At 45.9% G+C, this 20,448-nt stretch overlaps 1 protein-coding gene across 2 annotated transcripts in view; it reads left to right on the top strand.

Moving 5' to 3' along the window:
* Positions 1 to 20,448, top strand: part of GPSM1 (G protein signaling modulator 1) — a 290,121-nt gene that overhangs the window by 26,757 nt on the left and 242,916 nt on the right. The gene's annotated exons all lie outside the window — the stretch shown is intronic.

The following is a 20,448-nucleotide window of genomic DNA, read 5'->3' as shown; positions in this document are numbered from 1 at the left end:
GCATGGGGGAACATTGGGGATTGGCTCGATTTCTACCTCCAACCATATTCAAGCATAACCAGAGATTTTTAAGAGATACCAAGCATTTGCTCCAAATTGTTAATAATATTAATTGGAAGGAAGGTTATGGTTTGGCCACAGCAGACAAAGTCTCATTATACCATCTATACAACGTGATATGGGTATTTATTTTGTAGCCAAACATATGGATGTGTATAGCACATATAGTGCAGAATTGAAAGTCTGGCATTCCTATTGTACTTTGCTGCAGTGTCTGAGCTTTATCGGAGGGTTCTGATAAAGCTAGCAGTTTATCACTGCTAAAAATGTGCTTGGGGTGGCCCAATATATTAACCCCTAGGGGACACAGCCTATTTTGGCCTTAAGGACGCGGCCCCATTCTTCAAATCTGACCTGTGTCACTATAAGTGGTTATAGCTTTGGAACGCTATGAGATATCCAGGGGATTTTTAGATTGTTTTCTCGTGACACATTGTACTTCAAATTAGTTTAAAAATTTGGATGATATCTTTTGTGTTTAGTTATGAAAAAAAACAAAATTTGGAAAAAATTTGGAAAAATTCTTTATTTTCAACGTTCTAAATTCTCTACTTTTGATGCAGATAGTCATAGCTCCCAAATAAATTCATAACTTACATTTCCCAAATGTCTGCATTATGTTGGCATGGTTTTTTAAGATTCCACATATTTTACTAGAATGTTATGAGGCTCAGAATTTAGGTATCATTTTTCACATTTTTTGTAAAATCACCAAAACCCGCATTTAGATGGACCTGCTCAACTTCTAATTGACACTGAGAGGCCTAAATAATAGTGAGACTCGTAAATTACCCCATTGTGGAAACTACACACCTCAACGTATGAAAAACCACTTTTAATAAGTTTGTTAACGCTTTACGTGTTTTATAGGGGTTAAAACAAAATGGAGGTGCAGTCTGCAAATTGTAATATTTTTTCACAATACACTCATTTTGGGTGGAAAATTAAACATTTACAATGGATTAAATGAATAAAGGCTCCACAAAGTTTGTTACCCAATCTCTCCCGAGTACACGGATACCCCATATGTGGTGGTAACCTGCTGTATGGGCGCACGGCCGGGCATAGAAGGGAAGGAGGCGCCATCCAGATCAGATTTGCTATGTCACATTGTACAGGCTATAATTTTTTTCTTTTTTTTAATGTGGACCTATAGGGGCTTATTTCTTTTGCCACATGAGATGCACTTTTCTGGTACGTAATATGGGGGAATCTATAGGCTAATTGGTGAGATTTTATTAACTCTTTGTTGGTGGAGGAAATGAAAATCATCACTTTTCAGGAAGATTTTTATGGGTTTTTTTTTTGCTCGTTTACCATACCATAAAAATAGTATATTATTTTTATTCTATGGGTCGCCACGATTACAAAAAGACCTCATTTATATAGATTTTTTATTTTTTTCCCATTTTTACTGCATAAAAAGTAATTTGGCAAAAATGTTGTTAATTTTAGCATCACCGTCTTTCATATGCATAACTTTTTTATTTTTTGCCTCACAAATCTGTTTAAGGGCTTATTTTTTGCGAGTAGGATTGTTCTTTTTAGTGGTCTTATTTTAGAGTGCATAACATTTTTTAAATCCCTTTTTAGAGCATTTTTATAGGGTATTAATTGAAAATGATCTTTTTTCTGGAGCTTTTTTTTGTTTTGTTTTTTACGGGGTTCACTTTGCGGATCTAATAACAATTCTGTTTTATTATACAGATTGTTACGGACGCAGGGATACCAAATATGTGGGGGTTTTGTGTATTTTATTCAATTGTACTGAATAAAAACCAATTTGGAGAAAATCTTGTTCATTTTAGCATCACCATCTTTTCATATGCATAACTTTTTTATTTTTCGGCTGACAAATCTGGTTAGGGGCTTATTTTTTGCGAGAAGAGTTGTTCTTTTTAGTGGGCTTATTTTGGAGTGCATAACATTTTTTAAATTACTTTTTAGAGCATTTTTTGATAGGGTATAATTAAAAATTATCTTTTTTCGGAACATTTTTGCGGTTTTTTTTCTACGGCGTGTACCGTGCGGGTCCAGTAACGATTCTGTTTTATTATACAGATTGTTACGGACGCGGCAATACCAAATATGCGGGGTTTTTTGTGTTTTTGTGTTTTTTATACTTTATTAAGTGTTTTTATGGGAAAGTAACATTTTAGGGGCTTATATTTTTATGTATTTATTTTTTATTTATTATAATGTGTAGTGTTAAGTGTTTTTGCATATTTTTACTTATACATACTTGAACTTGAACCAGTGATGCTCTGATCACTGGTTTAAGTTCAATACACTGCTCTACAATACTATTTTATTGTATAGCAGTGTAAACTGTCTGAGCAAGCTTGCGCATGCTCAGACAGTTTACAGTCAGACCCGGAAGGGGTCTGACTGCCATGGAGACCGGGCAGCTCCGGGGCACATGCCAGTCCTCGGAGCTGCCCAGAAGTGGATCGGATCCCCCGGTAAGCGGCACGGGGGATCCGATCCACAGCGCAAACACCCTTACACGCCGCGGTCATGTTTGACCGCGGCGTGTAAGGGGTTAACACCCGCGATCGGAGCCGGCTCCGATCGCGGGTGTTAGCGCAGGCTGTCAGCTGTACTAGACAGCTGACAGCCGCTGCTTCTGGTACCGGCTCCGTTCGTGAGCCGGTGCCAGAAGCAGGACGTTATAGAACGTCCCCGTGCGCTAAGCATCTAGCCCCGGGGACGTACTATAACGTCCTGGTGCGCCTAGGGGTTAAAGGGGTTGTCCGAGACTTATTTAAAAAAAAAACAAAAACAAAAGGTGGCCAAGAGAGGGCTGCTTAAAAAAATAACCCCTTTTAAATGTGCCCTATGGAATCCCCTCTCTGTGTGTAATAAACTGTTCATGACCTCTTTCTAAGTCCTTTGACCTGCTGGCCATCACAGAAACATGGATCCAGCAGGCTGACTCTGCCTCAGTTCGGCATTGTCTTATGGTGGCTTACACTTTTCTCACTGCTCCAGACCTGAGAAGAGGCAGGAAGGAGCTGTAGGCACACCAAGTTGCACCTTCCAGGTCATTTCTCCTTACTTTTACTGTTACTTTTCCATCTTGTGAGACCCACACCCTCAGACTTTTCCGCCCATTCTCTCTTCGAGTGTCTGTAGTATACCGTCCTCCCGGCTGACCCTATTAGTTCCGTATCCAGACCTATCACCCTATCCAGACTACTTTGCCTCTTGACTCCCTCACTTTCTATCCTGTGACATTTCAACCAACATCATGGGAGACTAACATCCCTATTAACACTCCCGTTTACCCACCCGCCTCTCAGCTCTTCTCCCGACTTTCTTCAATATCTAATTTTACCAATTCTTCCTTTCCACTTTCAGACCATAACCTTCTTTCTTTTACATTCAATAATTCTTCATCTGCTCTGAATCCTACCACCACCATCGATCATACCGGAACCCATGTGCCATTGATACTCACCAACTCACAGAAAACTGCACTGTCCCCCATCTCTTCTTTTACCTGTCCAAACCTGGCTACTAACCATTATAATCATACTGTCAGAAGGGGCCTAGATGAGATGGCACTACTCCCTATCTGGAATTTTTAACACAGAAGCAGGCAACCTTGGCACATGGAAAAAACTTGTTTCCTTTGGCAGGGCTCCAGGATTGCCAAACGTCTGTGGAGAAAATCGTGCACATCTGCAGACTTTCTACACTTCAAATTTATGCTCAAAACCTATAATTCTGCTCTCCACCTTGCTAAACAGATCTATTTCACTAATCTAATATCCTCTCTCTCATAACCACTAAAGGCTCTTTGATACTCTTCACTCCTTACTAACACCAAAGGTGCAGCCACCTGTCACAGACCTTGGGGCCGAAGATCTGGCCACCTACTTTAAAGATAAAATTGATTGCAATTGCCAGGAAATAATTCCTCAATCCACTCAACCCACTTAATCCCCTTCCCTCCGGTTCCTTACCACTTTCACTCCCTTCCATTGAGCCAGTCACAGAGGAAGGAGTGTCTAGGCTCCTTTCCTCTACTCGACCCACGACCTGCACCAGTGACCCCATCCCCTCATGTCCGGTACAGTCTCTCTCCCCAGCAGTCATTTCTCACCTTACTAAAATCTTCAATCTCTCTCTCTCTCCACTCTTCTTTCAAGCATGCAGTTGTTACCCCATTACTAAAGAAACCTTCTCTGGATCCATCCAGTGCTGCTAACTACCGGCCAGTTCCTAACCTCCCTTTCATCTCCAAACTCCTGGAGTATTATCTACTAACACGTGATCTCTCACTTAACTCCCTCCTTGACCCCCTACAATCTGGTTTTCATACTATACACTCCACTGAAACTGCCCTTGCTAAAGTCTCCAATGATCTTCCTGCTAAATACAAAGGTGACTATTCTCTCCTCGTTTTACTGGATCTATCGACAGCCTTCGATAGTGTGGACCACCAGCTTCTCCCCAGGATGCTTTGCTCCATTGGCCTAAAGGACACTGTACTCTCTTGGTTTTCTTCCTATCTTTCTGACCGCACTTTTAGTGTCTCCTTTAACCCCATGGATGGGGTAGTATGCAGAGGGCTCACGGGCTGAGCCCTCTTCATACTCGCCGGGTGCTTGCTTCTCAATGAAGCAAGCAACCGTCGCTAACAGCCGTGATCGGTGCTTGCACCAAAGTATGAAAAAATTATTTGCGCAAAAAATTTTTTGTAAATGTATGAAAACATTATAAAAATTATACAAATTTGGTATCCACGTGATCGTATTGACCCAATGAATGAAGTAGACCTGTCATTTAGGGCGCACAGTGAAAGCCGTGAAATCCAAGCCCATAAGAAAATGGCGCAAATGCGTTTTTTCACCATTTTCTCTGCATTCAGAATTTTTTTCCCGCTTCCCAGTATATGGCATAGAAAATGAAATTACATTACTATGAAGTACAATTTGTTACGCAGAAAACAAGCCATCACACAGCTCTCTACAGGGAAAAATAACAAAGTTATAGATTTTTGAAGGTGGGGAGTAAAAAATAAATGTCAGGCTTACGGGATGTGGATCCACTGGACCACTGCAGATGATGACTCAAGCCACTACCTGGGACCGGAGTCTAAGTGGTACCCGGTTTTCACCAGAGCCCGCCGCAAAGCGGGTTAGACAAGCTGCTTCGGCCTCCCCCTCTTCTTGGGCTGGAGAAATCTCTGCAGAAGATCACGGTCCAGAATATTGTCCTCCGGCTCCCAAGACCTCTCTTCCGGACCGAACCCCTTCCAGTCGACTAAGAAGAACCGCTTCCCCCTTACTGTCTTCATATCAAGGATGTCTTTTACCTCATAGGTGTCGGTGGAGTCAGCCACAGGGGTAGGAGGAGGTTCTTGCCGGGAGAAGCGGTTCAGGATGACAGGCTTGAGCAGGGAGACATGGAAGGAGTTCGGGATGCGCATGGTGGGAGGAAGGCGCAACTTGTAGGATACAGGATTGATACGGGACAGGACCTCGAAAGGACCCAAGAATCGAGGACCGAGCTTGTACCCAGGTATCTTCAGCCGGATGTACCTGGAAGATAGCCAGACCTTGTCCCCAGGAGAGAAGACGGGAGGAGGTCTGCGTCTCTTGTCGCCTTGAATTTTAGTGCGAGCAGACGCCCGAAGTAGAGATAAACGAGTCTGTCTCCAGACAGAGCAGAGGTCCTGCACCAATTCTTCCACCGCAGGAACATCCGAGAGAACTGAGAGAGGTAGTGGTGGGCGTAGAATTCTTCCATAGACAATAAAGAATGGAGATGCACCAGCAGATTCAGAATCCAGAGAGTTGTAGGAGAACTCTGCCCAGGGCAACAAAGTGGACCAGTCGTCCTGACGGGCAGAGACAAAATGACGCAGGTAGCAGCCCAGACTCTGGTTGACCCTCTCCACTTGACCATTAGCCTGAGGGTGGTAGGCTGAAGAAAAGTCCAACTTCACCTGCAGTTGGCTGCAGAGTGAGCGCCAGAAGCGGGAGACAAATTGAACTCCACGATCAGAGACGATGTGCAGGGGAAGCCCATGTAGCCGGAATATATGTTGGAAGAAGAGGCTGGCAAGACGTGGAGCAGACGGTAGACCTGGAAGAGGAACGAAATGAGACATCTTCGAAAACCGGTCTGTCACCACCCAGATGACAGTATTGCCCGAGGAAGATGGAAGATCCGTGACAAAGTCCATAGCCACGTGTGACCACGGGCGGAAGCAAGAGACCAGCCGGTTTTAGATGAGAAGGCTTATTTCGAGCACAGGAGGTGCAGGATCCCACAAAGTCCCGAACATCTTTGACCAAGTCAGGCCACCAGTAGTAGCGGGAAATGAGGGCCATGGAGCGTCGCACCCCAGGGTGCCCAGCCAGGCAGGAAGAATGTCCCCAAAACAAAATCCTCTTCCGTAGAGCAGGTCGTCTTGCCAGGGGGAAGCTGCCGAAGATCCACAGGAGCGGCTGCAACCAACTGTTCCGGAGAGATGATATACTGGGGAACCGGCTCTTCTTCAACAACATCTGAGGCACGGGAAAGGGCATCAACCTTGATATTCTTCTCTGCTGGTCGGAAGTGGATCAAATTGAAGCGGGAGAAGAATAGTGACCAACGGTCTTGCCTGGGATTAAGACGTTGAGCTGTCTGGAGGTACGAAAGGTTCTTATGATCCGTGTAAACACAGACTGGATAGCGAGCACCCTCCAAAAGATATCGCCATTCTTCCAGGGCAAGTTTGATAGCCAAAAGTTCCTTGTCACCAATAGAGTAGTTCTTCTCTGCAGGAGAAGAAGTTTTAGAAAAGAAACCGCACGTAAGAGTTCGGCCCCTGGGTCCCTTCTGGGTAAGCACAGCCCCTGCACCGACAGAAGATGCGTCCACCTCCAAGATAAAAGGCTTCTCTGTATCAGGTCTAGAAAGGATCGGAGCTTTAGCAAAGGCGGATTTTAACTTTGCAAAGGCCTCTTCAGCTGCTGGAGGCCAAAGGCGTGGATTAGCGCCCTTCCTGGTGAGTGCCACGATGGGAGCAACAAGAGTAGTAGTTTGCAAAGCCTAGGAACCTCTGAATGGCGCGAAGACCCTCTGGACGTGGCCACTGAAGAACGGCAGACAGTTTGGTAGGATCCATCTGCAGACCCCTGTCGGAGATGATGTAACCAAGAAAAGGTAGACTCCGTTGATGGAAGAGACATTTCTCGAGCTTAGCGTAGAGACAATTGGCTCGAAGGCGGCCTAGGACTTGCTGTACGTGAGATTGATGAGTCTTGAGATCCGGAGAGAACACCAAGATGTCATCTAGTTAGACCACTACACACGTATACAGAAGGTCTCTGAAGATGTCATTGACAAACTCCTGGAAGACAGCTGGAGCATTGCATAATCCAAAAGGCATCACAAGGTATTCGAAGTGACCATCTCGGGTGTTAAATGCTGTCTTCCATTCGTCTCCCTTGCGGATACGAATAAGATTGTAAGCCCCGCGAAGATCCAACTTAGAGAAAATCTTGGAACCGCGGTCAAACAATTCTGTGATCAGTGGCAGAGGGTAGCGGTTTTTAACCGTGATCCGAAGTCCACGATAATCAATACAAGGACGCAAGGAGCCGTCCTTCTTGGTAACAAAGAAGAATCCTGCACCCGCAGGATTATAGGACTTCCGTATGAAACCTCTTTGCAAGTTCTCCTGGATATACTCTGACATGGCAGTGGTCTCAGGAATGGAGAGTGGATACACCCGGCCTCTGGGAGGAGAAGTGCCCGGCAATAACTCAATAGGGCAATCGTAGGGTCGATGCGGTGGCAAAGTCTCAGCCTGCTTTTTAGAGAAGACGTCAGAGAAGTCCTGGTAGCATGTGGGTAAACCCTCCAAAGGCTTTGTAGACAGAGAGGAGGCCAATACAGGTACAGGCAGGGAGGCCCCCATACAGCGGGACCGGCACTCAGTACCCCAATGAAGAATCTCCCCTATAATCCAATTGAGAACAGGAGCATGGAGCTGCAGCCACGGAAGACCCAACAGGATAGAGGACGTGGGCCAAGGTAGCACGTAAAAGGACAGTCTCTCCTTGTGCAACACTCCGACTTGCAAGAACAGAGGCTTGGTGCGGTACAGGACCGGGTCAGAGAGGATCTGGCCACTTACGGATGAGATGACCAACGGCTTCTCAAGGCGAACCACTGGGATGTGATTCCGGGAGACCAGAGCGGCATCCACGAAATTCCCTGCAGAACCGGAGTCCAAGAAAGCAGAGACTTGGATCTGGGGGCTGGCGCCAATGCTGAGAAGCACCGGAATCATCAGATGTGGAGAAGCTTGGCAGACACCTAGGGACGCTTCTCCCAAGATAGGACAGGACCCGATGAAGTGCTCCGGACTAGCCCAAAAAGGCAAAGGTTACCCTGGCACGTTCTGATGCGTTCCTGGGAGGAGAGTCTAGCTCTGTCCATCTGCATAGGCTCCTCTGCGGGTGGTATGACCTGAGGCTGGAGTGGTCTTTGGAAGACCGGGGCCAGGCAGGGAAGGCGTCGAGGACAGACTTGAGGTTGCTCGAGGCGTGATTCCTCAGCACGCTCTCTGAATCACACGTCTATCCGGGTGGCCAAGGTGATGAGACCACTCAGAGTAGACGGCAGATCACGAGCGGCCAGAGCGTCCTTTACATGAGAGGCGAGACCCTTTTTGAAAGCTGCTGACAGGGCTGCGTCATTCCAGGAGAGTTCCGAGGCTGATTATAAAGGCCACCTTAGATCGCTCCTTGACGAACTGGGACGGCATAAGTTCTATATGCAGGGAGCACTGAGTAATAAAGCTTCTGCACATCTTGGAGTCGCCATCGTACTTGCTGGGCATGGACAGCCGTAGTCTGGGTTCAGCAGCGGGAGGACAAACCGGAGCAATAGAAGCTGCAGGGATAGCCTCAGGAATCTGTTGCTCTGTAACTTGTTCCAACTGATCTCGTTGCGCAGCAATCTGTCGAGATTGGCGGATCACGATAGTAGCGAGATCAGGCTTACTGGGAGGCGGAACCTCAGCGGGATCCATTGCCGGATCTTACTGTCAGGCTTAAGGGATGTGGATCCACTGGACCACTGCAGACGATGACTCAAGCCACTACCTGGGACCGGAGTCTAAGTGGTACCCGGTTTTCACCAGAGCCCGCCGCAAAGCGGGTTAGACAAGCTGCGGCGTGGTACCACCAGGTCGTTCCTCAGGCGTGACTTGTCTGCAGTGGCGGCCAAGGTTGAGGTACAGAAACAGCAATCAAGCTCGAGGTCACAGTCCAGGCACAGGGTCAGGGCAGGCGGCAGAGATGCAATGTCAGAGTCCAATCCGGGGTCAGCAACAGGAGGTCCAAGCAGAAGGGTACGGGAACACAGCACACATGACAGCAACACGGAGGAACACTGGTACACGGGAACACGGAGGAAGTCAGGTACGCAGGAGACACTGGAACGCAGGAGACACTGGAACGCAGGCAAATCGCAACAGAGCTTTCTCTAAGGCTGTGAGGCACAAAGATCCGGCAGGGTTAGTTGGGAGAGGCAGGTATAAATAGCCTCATGGGAAATGACCAGCGCCAATCAATGACGCGCTAGCCCTTTAAATTTCCTAGAAGTGCCGTGCGCACACGAGGTGAGGCCGGGACTCAGGAGCAGGGAGAGGTGAGACGCGCTGGCGCGGCGCCTGCGGGGAGTGAGAGGCACGGGTGAGCCCACGACCCGCGATGTGGGTCGCGGGTCCACCCGTGACAATAAAGACGCAAAAACGTTGGGGTTCCTCAGGGCTCAGTCCTAGGTCCTCTTCTCTTTTCCTTATATACTGCCCCCCTTGGACAAACCATCAGATATAATTTCCAGTATCATCTCTATGCTGATGAAACCCAGCTGTATAGTTCTGCACGTAACATCACTACTGCCTTACTCCAGAACACTAGTGACTGTCTCTCTGCCGTCTCTAACATCATGTCCTCTCTCTTCTTCAAACTTAATCTTTTTAAGACTGACCTCCTTATCTCTCCACCATCTACTAACCGACCCAACCATGACTTCTCCATCTCGGTCTGTGGGATCTATATAGCTCAGCGGCAGCAGGCCAGCTTTCTTGGGGTTGTACTGGACTCCAACGTCTCCTTTGCATTGTATATTCAATCTCTTGCTCGCTCTTGCCGCATGCATCTCAGAAACATCTTCAGAATCCGCCCATTTCTGACAATGGAAACTTCTAAAATGCTAATTGTTGCGCTGATTCACTTTCGACTTCTGTATCTCCCTACTAATCCGTCTTCCACTCACTAAACTTTCTCCACTCCAATCTATTCTTAATGCAGCAGCCAGGGTTGTCTTTCCGACCAAACGCTATACAGATGCCTCCAGTTTGTGCCAATCACTGCACTGGTTGCTTGTCTCCTTCCAAATACAGTTTAAAATATTTCCCCTCATCCACAAAGCTCTGCATAATGCTGCAACTCCCAACCTCTCTTCTCTCATATCACCCAACCCGTGCTACCAGTGATTTTAGATTTGCTATTTTGGTCTGCATCTCCCTTTGTGTCCTACTGTAATAAAGAAGATATCCACAAGTTCACAAGTGCCGCTGTCTGTCTTTTTTCTCCACTTTTGGACTGAACTAAATAGTTCTGGCTAAGCACCACAAGGAGTGGATCGCTCATTGCGCTATTCAAGCTCTGCCCCAGGCTGGACTGTTTCATTGTGTGTGGTGCCCTTGGTCAGCAGTGCCCGTGCTGTGTTTATACTTCTATTTGAACTAATTTAAAACATTTTCTTTATATTTGTTCAATTTTACTGAAGAAAAACTAAAATAGAGAAAATTGCATTTGTTTTAGTACCCTTTTATTACTTTTTTAGATCCTTTTTAGAACATTTTTTGTAAAGAGATTTGATATTTTTCAGTTTTATTTTTACAGCGTTCAAGGAGCAGGTCAAATAATGATTCTAATTTATTGAACAGATCGTTACAGACTGTGTGATACCAAATATGTGTTTTTAATTTTTAAAAAAATTGTGATTTCTTGGGGGTTTCGTTAGGGTTGGGTAACACAGAAGACAGGGGGTAGTGTGCCCTGAGCTTGCCCCAACCTCTGTCCCTTCCTATAGCCCCCCCACGCTAAACCCTGGAGTGACTACTTGAAGACTCAAAATACACTGGATAAGTGTGGGAAGGAAAACACAAACAGACTGACAAATATAAAACACAAAAGAATGGTAAACTAGCCGGGGTCACAACGAGAGGGTATGTCAAGAACAAAGTCAGAAAGCAAAACATCAATGTCAAAAACGAGCCGAGGTCACAACAATTTCGATACAGATACAGAGCAAGACAACCTAATGCAGCGAGCGAGTGAAGAAGGGATTTCAAACACTGGCACAGGTGACTAGTGAAGCTGCAATTTAAGCAGCCAGAACTCCACCTCCAGAACCTGATAGGAGCTGGACAGCTTCTGGGAATTAACCCCTCATGGTGCAGAACAACCAGGCAGCATGCAGAGGTACCACAAGTCCCAGCAGTTGCGGACACAACTCCTAGACAGCGCGAGATCTTAGCAGCTGCTGCCCGGACGAGAGGTGGAGTTTGCGCGGATACGCGCCGGGGGTCGGAGAACGCTGCTGGCACCAGCAGAAGAACCAGAAGTTCCAGCATTCTCCCTAGCGAACCTGACAGGTTTTTTGTACTTTATGAGATGTTTATAAAGAATGTTGGTGTTGGGAGGACTTTCACTGTATTTCATTATTTAATTTTATTTTAAAAAACTTTTAAAACTTTTATTAACAGGTTGACTTGAACAAGCAATCGTCTGATCACTTGTTAAAGCTCATATAGAGCTTACGCAGTGCAATACAGATGTATTATACTGTGTAATGTAATGCATCGGCATGTAAGTGGCTAACACCCACGATCAGGAATCTCCAGTCAAGGGAGTTACAGTAGGGTGTCAGCTGTCACACTGTATGTTGCCGGTTCCTATTGTGATCCGATCGTTCTATTACGGTGCACATCGGGAAAGGGTTAATATGAGCTCTAAGCTTTGTTTGGTTACTAGAGTCTATGAGTATAAGACAGCTTTTATGTGAGGTCGTATGGGAAATAATATGTGAGGTAATATGATAAATAGTTATGGATTAATAGATAGACATATAGAGATTGATAGAGATATATAGATAGCTAAAACTTTTTTTTTTTTTGTAACCGAAGAGCAGTTATTTACTATCCTGGGCGACATCGGGGCTACAGCTAGTGTTTGCTAATGTCTATTCTATTCCTGATTTACAGATGAAGGCTATGAGTTTAGATGAATGTGGATGCAGTTTTTGCTTATGCTCAGTAGTGAAGCTCCTCCCCTACAGATCACGGGAAAGAATGTTTGCATTTATCTTAGAACTGCTAGAGTAATCAGGAAAACTGGATTAAGTGAGGATTGTCCAGTGTCGGGAAATTGTTAAATGTGTTGCCTTTATGGTTACTGCATTGCCATCCGTGTAGAGAAGCTGTTAATGATAGATAGATATAGTAATATGTAATTAGATCAGACTTAAAGAGAACCTGTCACCAGGAGACCCATTTTTATCACTCCCCCAGTCCCCACAGAGCATAGTACATACACTGCCAAAGTGTTTTTGTATTAAAAATTGGTTTTACAGAAAAAAAGATTTGTTATATTGTACCTTTCATTAGCATCTGCTGTGTGACTAGGCAGTTGCCAATTGGGAGGGACTGGAAAGGAGCAGTCCCCCCCCACCCTTGGGAAACAGCTACTCCATGTGACCTTTTCAAATAAATGAAAACACCCATCACTGGGCTTAGCGACGCCCCCTGCTCCTCTACAGCCAATCCCGAGTTATTCATATATTTGAAAAAGTCACATGTTTCCCAAGGGTGGGGTGGGGGAACTGCTCCTTTCCAGCCCCTCCCATTGGGCAACTGCCTAGTCACACAGCAGATGCTAATAAAAGGTACAATATAACATATCTTTTTTTCTGTAAAACCTATTTTTTTTATACAAAAACACTTTGGCAGTGTATGTACTATGCTCTGTGGGGACTGGGGGAGTGCTAAAAATGGGTCTCCTGGTGACAGGTTCCCTTTGAGGTCTGACTTAATAAGGTCAGACTTAATCTATGAAAGATGATCTAAAGGAAGTGATACTGTTTCTAAGAAAAAATTCATAAACTCACTAAGTAAATATTATTCAGTGCATTTTTTCTGAAAATTGTTTTTTATCCACTTAGACTTTTTCATAACTGCAATTTATTAAAGCGTATCTGTAAAGCTCTAGTGATTTTACCAAAATATTATATGTGATTCCCCCTTTGAAAACAAACAGAATGATGCCTACTTTGTGCTGCTCAATCTTTTCTTTCCAAAGTTGTGGCATTTTCTGTTCTGAAAGTGTTTGCCAAAAATCTTTCTCACCAGAGGTGAAGTGGGCGGAGACTAATGCCTATCAGTCTATGCCCTCAAACTGAGGCAAGATAGCTTATCCACAGATCCCATGATGCATTGTGTTCTCTCTCAAAGTAATTTAGCATTTAAACCATTTAGTCTCCCAAAAGTAAATCCACTTAACAATGCTCAGTGCACATACAGGATGTATACTTTGACTGGCCTGGCGGCTTCCATCACAGGAAACATGTAATAAGTGGAAGAAATCCAAGTACACCACTTCCATAAATCTATAGCCTGTGCTCTGTGAGCACTAAGGGTTTATAGCTTATCTGCACAGAGCTGATAGTGCCGATGACAAGGTGGGGGAAGGGAGCAGCATGAGGAGAGGAGAGAGACAGAGAAAGTTTTGTAGAATACTAGGGTGGAGGGACTGAAAGGAAACAGGGGAGATCTTGTACCTTATTATTCTGTGCAGGAGACATCTATGTTCACACATCCAGCTCTGCTTCATACACAGAGAGCTCTGTCACATTTCCTCCTCCTCTGTGAGCAGGAAGCAGCAGCTCATCCCCTCCCATTAAACCAAGAAACAAAGTATAAACAAAATATGAACAAAGTACGGATTCACAGGGCTTATAAGTACGTCGGAGAACAATCAACTAATGTAGTGCTGAGGTAATCTGAGGGGTATAGCAAAGAAGGTAACAAAGATAATAGACAAAGTTGTTTTACACCCCAGAACAAAAAAGAACCTTTACAATTACTCTTTAAACTTGTAGTTTGTATTCCAGGTTGTATTCCAATAAATATTTTTTTTTTCCTAAATACCTAAATAATTGTGATAAAAAGCCTTAAACATGCCCCATGTGTTAAGGAGTTAGCGTTAGGGAAATTGAGAAGTTGGAGGTATGACTTACCGACACCCCAGCCCTACACACACACAGAAGCAGGACCCTACTTTTTTTTATTTTTTATGTATCAAAGATGCCTGAGAAACAAACCTACTTTACTACTAATTCACTGAACATTTGTAGAAATTTGGGAAAGACTTGTTGCTAATCTGTGGTAGAAAGTGCAACTCTACTTAGAACACCTGGATGTGAAGCCAATGTTTCCCTTCATTAATATGAGGGACTGGGTTCTCTTTACATCAACATACCAGCGCTTATATTTGTTATGTCACTTTACATGAGAACCCATTCCATGGTACTCAATAATAGATCCTATATTTAAAAAGAAAATCAGACACACTCTCCATGTAATTCTATAATTCATATAATTCTAATTTTTTTATTCTTTGGAATTTTTATTCTATGGACGCTTGGTGAAAGAAGTAAAGCAGTCCATTTTCAGTATGTTTTGGAGTGTGGGAGGAAACCGGAGGACCCGGAGGAAACCCACGCAAACACGGAGAGAACATACAAACTCTTTGCAGATGTTGATCCTGGGACTTAGTCCCCACCGCTTCAAGGCTGTAGTGCTAACCACTAAGCCACCGTGCTGCCCAAGAGGTCTATGGACGCCTGGTGAAGGGAGCAAAGCTTCACCTTCGAGCAGTCCATTTTCAGCGATTGAAGGTGCTCAAAGCTGTCCTTCAAGAGGTCTATGGACGCATGGTGAAGGGAGCAAAGCTCTACCTTCCGGCAGTCCATTTTCAGTGATTGAAGGTGCACAAAGCTATCCTTCAAGAGGTCTATGGACGCCTGGTGAAGGGAGCAAAGCTCTACCTTCAGGCAGTCCATTTTCGGTGATTGAAGGTGCACAAAGCTATCCTTCAAGGGGTCTTTGGACGCTTGGTGTTGGCAGCAAAGCTCTTCTTTCAGGCAGTCCATTTTCGGTGATTGAAGGTTCACGAAGCTATCCTTCAAAAGGTCTATGGAAGCCTGGTGAAGGGAGCAAAGCTCTGTAGTCCATTTTAAGCGATTGAAGGTGCACAAAGCTATCCTTCAATAGGTCAATGGACGCTTGGTGTTGGCAGCAAAGCTCTACCTTCAGGCAGTCCATTTTCGGTGATTGAAGGTGCACAAAGCTATCCTTCAAGAGGTCTATGAACGCCTGGTGAAGGGAGCAAAGCTCTACCTTCAGGCATCCATTTTCGGTGATTGAAGGTGCACAAAGCTATCCTTCAAGAGGTCTATGGACGCATGGTGAAGGGAGCAAAGCTCTACCTTCAGGCAGTCCATTTTCGGTGATTGAAGGAGGACAAAGCTATCTTTCAAGAGGTCTATGGACGCCTGGTGAAGGGAGCAAAGCTCTACCTCCAGGCAGTCCATTTTCGGTGATTAAAGGTGCACAAAGCTATCCTTCAAGGGGTCTATGGACGCATAGTGAAGGGAGCAAAGCTCTACCTTCAGGCAGTCCATTTTCGGTGATTGAAGGTGCACAAAGCTATCCTTCAATAGGTCTATGGACGCTTGGTGTTGGCAGCAAAGCTCTTCTTTCAGGCAGTCCATTTTCGGTGATTGAAGGTTCACGAAGCTATCCTTCAAAAGGTCTATGGAAGCCTGGTGAAGGGAGCAAAGCTCTGTAGTCCATTTTAAGCGATTGAAGGTGCAAAAAGCTATCCTTCAATAGGTCTATGGATGCTTGGTGTTGGCAGCAAAGCTCTACCTTCAGGCAGTCCATTTTCGGTGATTGAAGGTGCACAGAACTATCCTTCAAGAGGTCTATGGACGCATGGTGAAGGGAGCAAAGCTCTACCTTCAGGCATCCATTTTCGGTGATTGAAGGTGCACAAAGCTATCCTTCAAGAGGTCTATGGACGCCTGGCGAAGGGAGCAAAGCTCTACCTCCAGGCAGTCCATTTTCGGTGATTGAAGGTGCACAAAGCTATCCTTCAAGAGGTCTATGGAAGCCTGGTGAAGGGAGCAAAGCATTACCTTCAGGCAGTCCATTTTCTGTGATTGAAGGGGCATAAAGCTATCCTTCAAGAGGTCTATGGACGCATGGTGAAGGGAGCAAAACTCTACCTTCAGGCAATCCATTTTCGGTGATTGAAGGTGCACAAAGCTATCCTTCAAGAGGTCTATGGACGCATGGTGAAGGGAGCAAAGCTCTACCTTCAGGCAGTCCATTTTCGGTGATTGAAGGAGGACAAAGCTATCCTTCAAGAGGTCTATGGACGCCTGGTGAAGGGAGCAAAGCTCTACCTCCAAGCAGTCCATTTTCGGTGATTGAAGGTGCACAAAGCTATCCTTCAAGAGGTCTATGGACACATAGTGAAGGGAGCAAAGCTCTACCTTCAGGCAGTCCATTTTCGGTGATTGAAGGTGCACAGAGCTATCCTTCAAGAGGTCTATGGACGCCTGGTGAAGGGAGCAAAGCTCTACCTTCAGGCAGTCCATTTTCGGTGATTGAAGGAGGACAAAGCTATCCTTCAAGAGGTCTATGGACGCATGGTGAAGGGAGCAAATCTCTACCTCCAAGCAGTCCATTTTCGGTGATTGAAGGTGCACAAAGCTATCCTTCAAGAGGTCTATGGACGCATAGTGAAGGGAGCAAAGCTCTACCTTCAGGCAGTCCATTTTCGGTGATTGAAGGTGCACAGAACTATCCTTCAAGAGGTCTATGGACGCCTGGCGAAGGGAGCAAAGCTCTACCTCCAGGCAGTCCATTTTCGGTGATTGAAGGGGCACAAAGCTATCCTTCAAGAGGTCTATGGACGCTTGGTGTTGGCAGCAAAGCTCTTCTTTCAGGCAGTCCATTTTCGGTGATTGAAGGTGCACAAAGCTATCCTTCAAGAGGTCTATGGGCGCCTGGTGAAGGGAGCAAAGCTCTACCTTCAGGCATCCATTTTCGGTGATTGAAGGTGCACAAAGCTATCCTTCAAGAGGTCTATGGACACATAGTGAAGGGAGCAAAGCTCTACCTTCAGGCAGTCCATTTTCGGTGATTGAAGGTGCACAGAGCTAACCTTCAAGAGGTCTATGGACGCCTGGTGAAGGGAGCAAAGCTCTACCTTCAGGCAGTCCATTTTCGGTGATTGAAGGAGGACAAAGCTATCCTTCAAGAGGTCTATGGACGCATGGTGAAGGGAGCAAAGCTCTACCTCCAAGCAGTCCATTTTCGGTGATTGAAGGTGCACAAAGCTATCCTTCAAGAGGTCTATGGACGCATAGTGAAGGGAGCAAAGCTCTACCTTCAGGCAGTCCATTTTCGGTGATTGAAGGTGCACAGAACTATCCTTCAAGAGGTCTATGGACGCCTGGCGAAGGGAGCAAAGCTCTACCTCCAGGCAGTCCATTTTCGGTGATTGAAGGTGCACAAAGCTATCCTTCAAGAGGTCTATGGAAGCCTGGTGAAGGGAGCAAAGCTCTACCTTCAGGCAGTCCATTTTCTGTGATTGAAGGGGCATAAAGCTATCCGTCAAGAGGTCTATGGACGCATAGTGAAGGGAGCAAAGCTCTACCTTCAGGCAGTCCATTTTCGGTGATTGAAGGTGCACAAAGCTATCCGTCAAGAGGTCTATGGACGCATAGTGAAGGGAGCAAAGCTCTACCTTCAGGCAGTCCATTTTCGGTGATTGAAGGTGCACAAAGCTATCCTTCAAGAGGTCTATGGAAGCCTGGTGAAGGGAGCAAAGCTCTACCTTCAGGCAGTCCATTTTCTGTGATTGAAGGGGCACAAAGCTATCCTTCAAGAGGTCTATGGACGCTTGGTGTTGGCAGCAAAGCTCTTCTTTCAGGCAGTCCATTTTCGGTGATTGAAGGTGCACAAAGCTATCCTTCAAGAGGTCTATGGGCGCCTGGTGAAGGGAGCAAAGCTCTACCTTCAGGCAGTCCATTTTCGGTGATTGAAGTTTCACAAAGCTATCCTTCAAAAGGTCTATGGAAGCCTGGTGAAGGGAGCAAAGCTCTGTAGTCCATTTTAAGCGATTGAAGGTGCACAAAGCTATCCTTCAATAGGTCTATGGACGCTTGGTGTTGGCAGCAAAGCTCTACCTTCAGGCAGTCCATTTTCGGTGATTGAAGGTGCACAGAGCTATCCTTCAAGAGGTCTATGGACGCCTGGTGAAGGGAGCAAAGCTCTACCTCCAGGCAGTCCATTTTCGGTGATTGAAGGTGCACAAAGCTATCCTTCAAGGGGTCTATGGACGCATAGTGAAGGGAGCAAAGCTCTACCTTCAGGCAGTCCATTTTCGGTGATTGAAGGTGCACAAAGCTATCCTTCAATAGGTCTATGGACGCTTGGTGTTGGCAGCAAAGCTCTTCTTTCAGGCAGTCCATTTTCGGTGATTGAAGGTTCACGAAGCTATCCTTCAAAAGGTCTATGGAAGCCTGGTGAAGGGAGCAAAGCTCTGTAGTCCATTTTAAGCGATTGAAGGTGCAAAAAGCTATCCTTCAATAGGTCTATGGACGCTTGGTGTTGGCAGCAAAGCTCTACCTTCAGGCAGTCCATTTTCGGTGATTGAAGGTGCACAGAGCTATCCTTCAAGAGGTCTATGGACGCATGGTGAAGGGAGCAAAGCTCTACCTTCAGGCATCCATTTTCGGTGATTGAAGGTGCACAAAGCTATCCTTCAAGAGGTCTATGGACGCCTGGCGAAGGGAGCAAAGCTCTACCTCCAGGCAGTCTATTTTCGGTGATTGAAGGTGCACAAAGCTATCCTTCAAGAGGTCTATGGAAGCCTGGTGAAGGGAGCAAAGCATTACCTTCAGGCAGTCCATTTTCTGTGATTGAAGGGGCATAAAGCTATCCTTCAAGAGGTCTATGGACGCATGGTGAAGGGAGCAAAACTCTACCTTCAGGCAATCCATTTTCGGTGATTGAAGGTGCACAAAGCTATCCTTCAAGAGGTCTATGGACGCATGGTGAAGGGAGCAAAGCTCTACCTTCAGGCAGTCCATTTTCGGTGATTGAAGGAGGACAAAGCTATCCTTCAAGAGGTCTATGGACGCCTGGTGAAGGGAGCAAAGCTCTACCTCCAAGCAGTCCATTTTCGGTGATTGAAGGTGCACAAAGCTATCCTTCAAGAGGTCTATGGACACATAGTGAAGGGAGCAAAGCTCTACCTTCAGGCAGTCCATTTTCGGTGATTGAAGGTGCACAGAGCTATCCTTCAAGAGGTCTATGGACGCCTGGTGAAGGGAGCAAAGCTCTACCTTCAGGCAGTCCATTTTCGGTGATTGAAGGAGGACAAAGCTATCCTTCAAGAGGTCTATGGACGCATGGTGAAGGGAGCAAAGCTCTACCTCCAAGCAGTCCATTTTCGGTGATTGAAGGTGCACAAAGCTATCCTTCAAGAGGTCTATGGACGCATAGTGAAGGGAGCAAAGCTCTACCTTCAGGCAGTCCATTTTCGGTGATTGAAGGTGCACAGAACTATCCTTCAAGAGGTCTATGGACGCCTGGCGAAGGGAGCAAAGCTCTACCTCCAGGCAGTCCATTTTCCGTGATTGAAGGTGCACAAAGCTATCCTTCAAGAGGTCTATGGAAGCCTGGTGAAGGGAGCAAAGCTCTACCTTCAGGCAGTCCATTTTCTGTGATTGAAGGGGCATAAAGCTATCCGTCAAGAGGTCTATGGACGCATAGTGAAGGGAGCAAAGCTCTACCTTCAGGCAGTCCATTTTCGGTGATTGAAGGTGCACAGAGCTATCCTTCAAGAGGTCTATGGACGCCTGGTGAAGGGAGCAAAGCTCTACCTCCAAGCAGTCCATTTTCGGTGATTGAAGGTGCACAAAGCTATCCTTCAAGAGGTCTATGGACGCATAGTGAAGGGAGCAAAGCTCTACCTTCAGGCAGTCCATTTTCGGTGATTGAAGGTGCACAGAGCTATCCTTCAAGAGGTCTATGGACGCCTGATGAAGGGAGCAAAGCTCTACCTTCAGGCAGTCCATTTTCGGTGATTGAAGGTGCACAAAGCTGTCCTTCAAGAGGTCTATGGACGCATGGTGAGTGGAGCAAAGCTATACCTTCAGGCTGTCCATTTGAGGTGAGAGACTATGGAAGTCAAGGTGAAGGGAGCTAGGCTCTACATCAGGCGGTCCATT

Source organism: Engystomops pustulosus, chromosome 9 (assembly GCF_040894005.1).
Source record: "Engystomops pustulosus chromosome 9, aEngPut4.maternal, whole genome shotgun sequence".
Lineage (NCBI taxonomy): Eukaryota > Metazoa > Chordata > Amphibia > Anura > Leptodactylidae > Engystomops > Engystomops pustulosus.
This window is presented reverse-complemented; position numbering and strand designations above follow the sequence as displayed.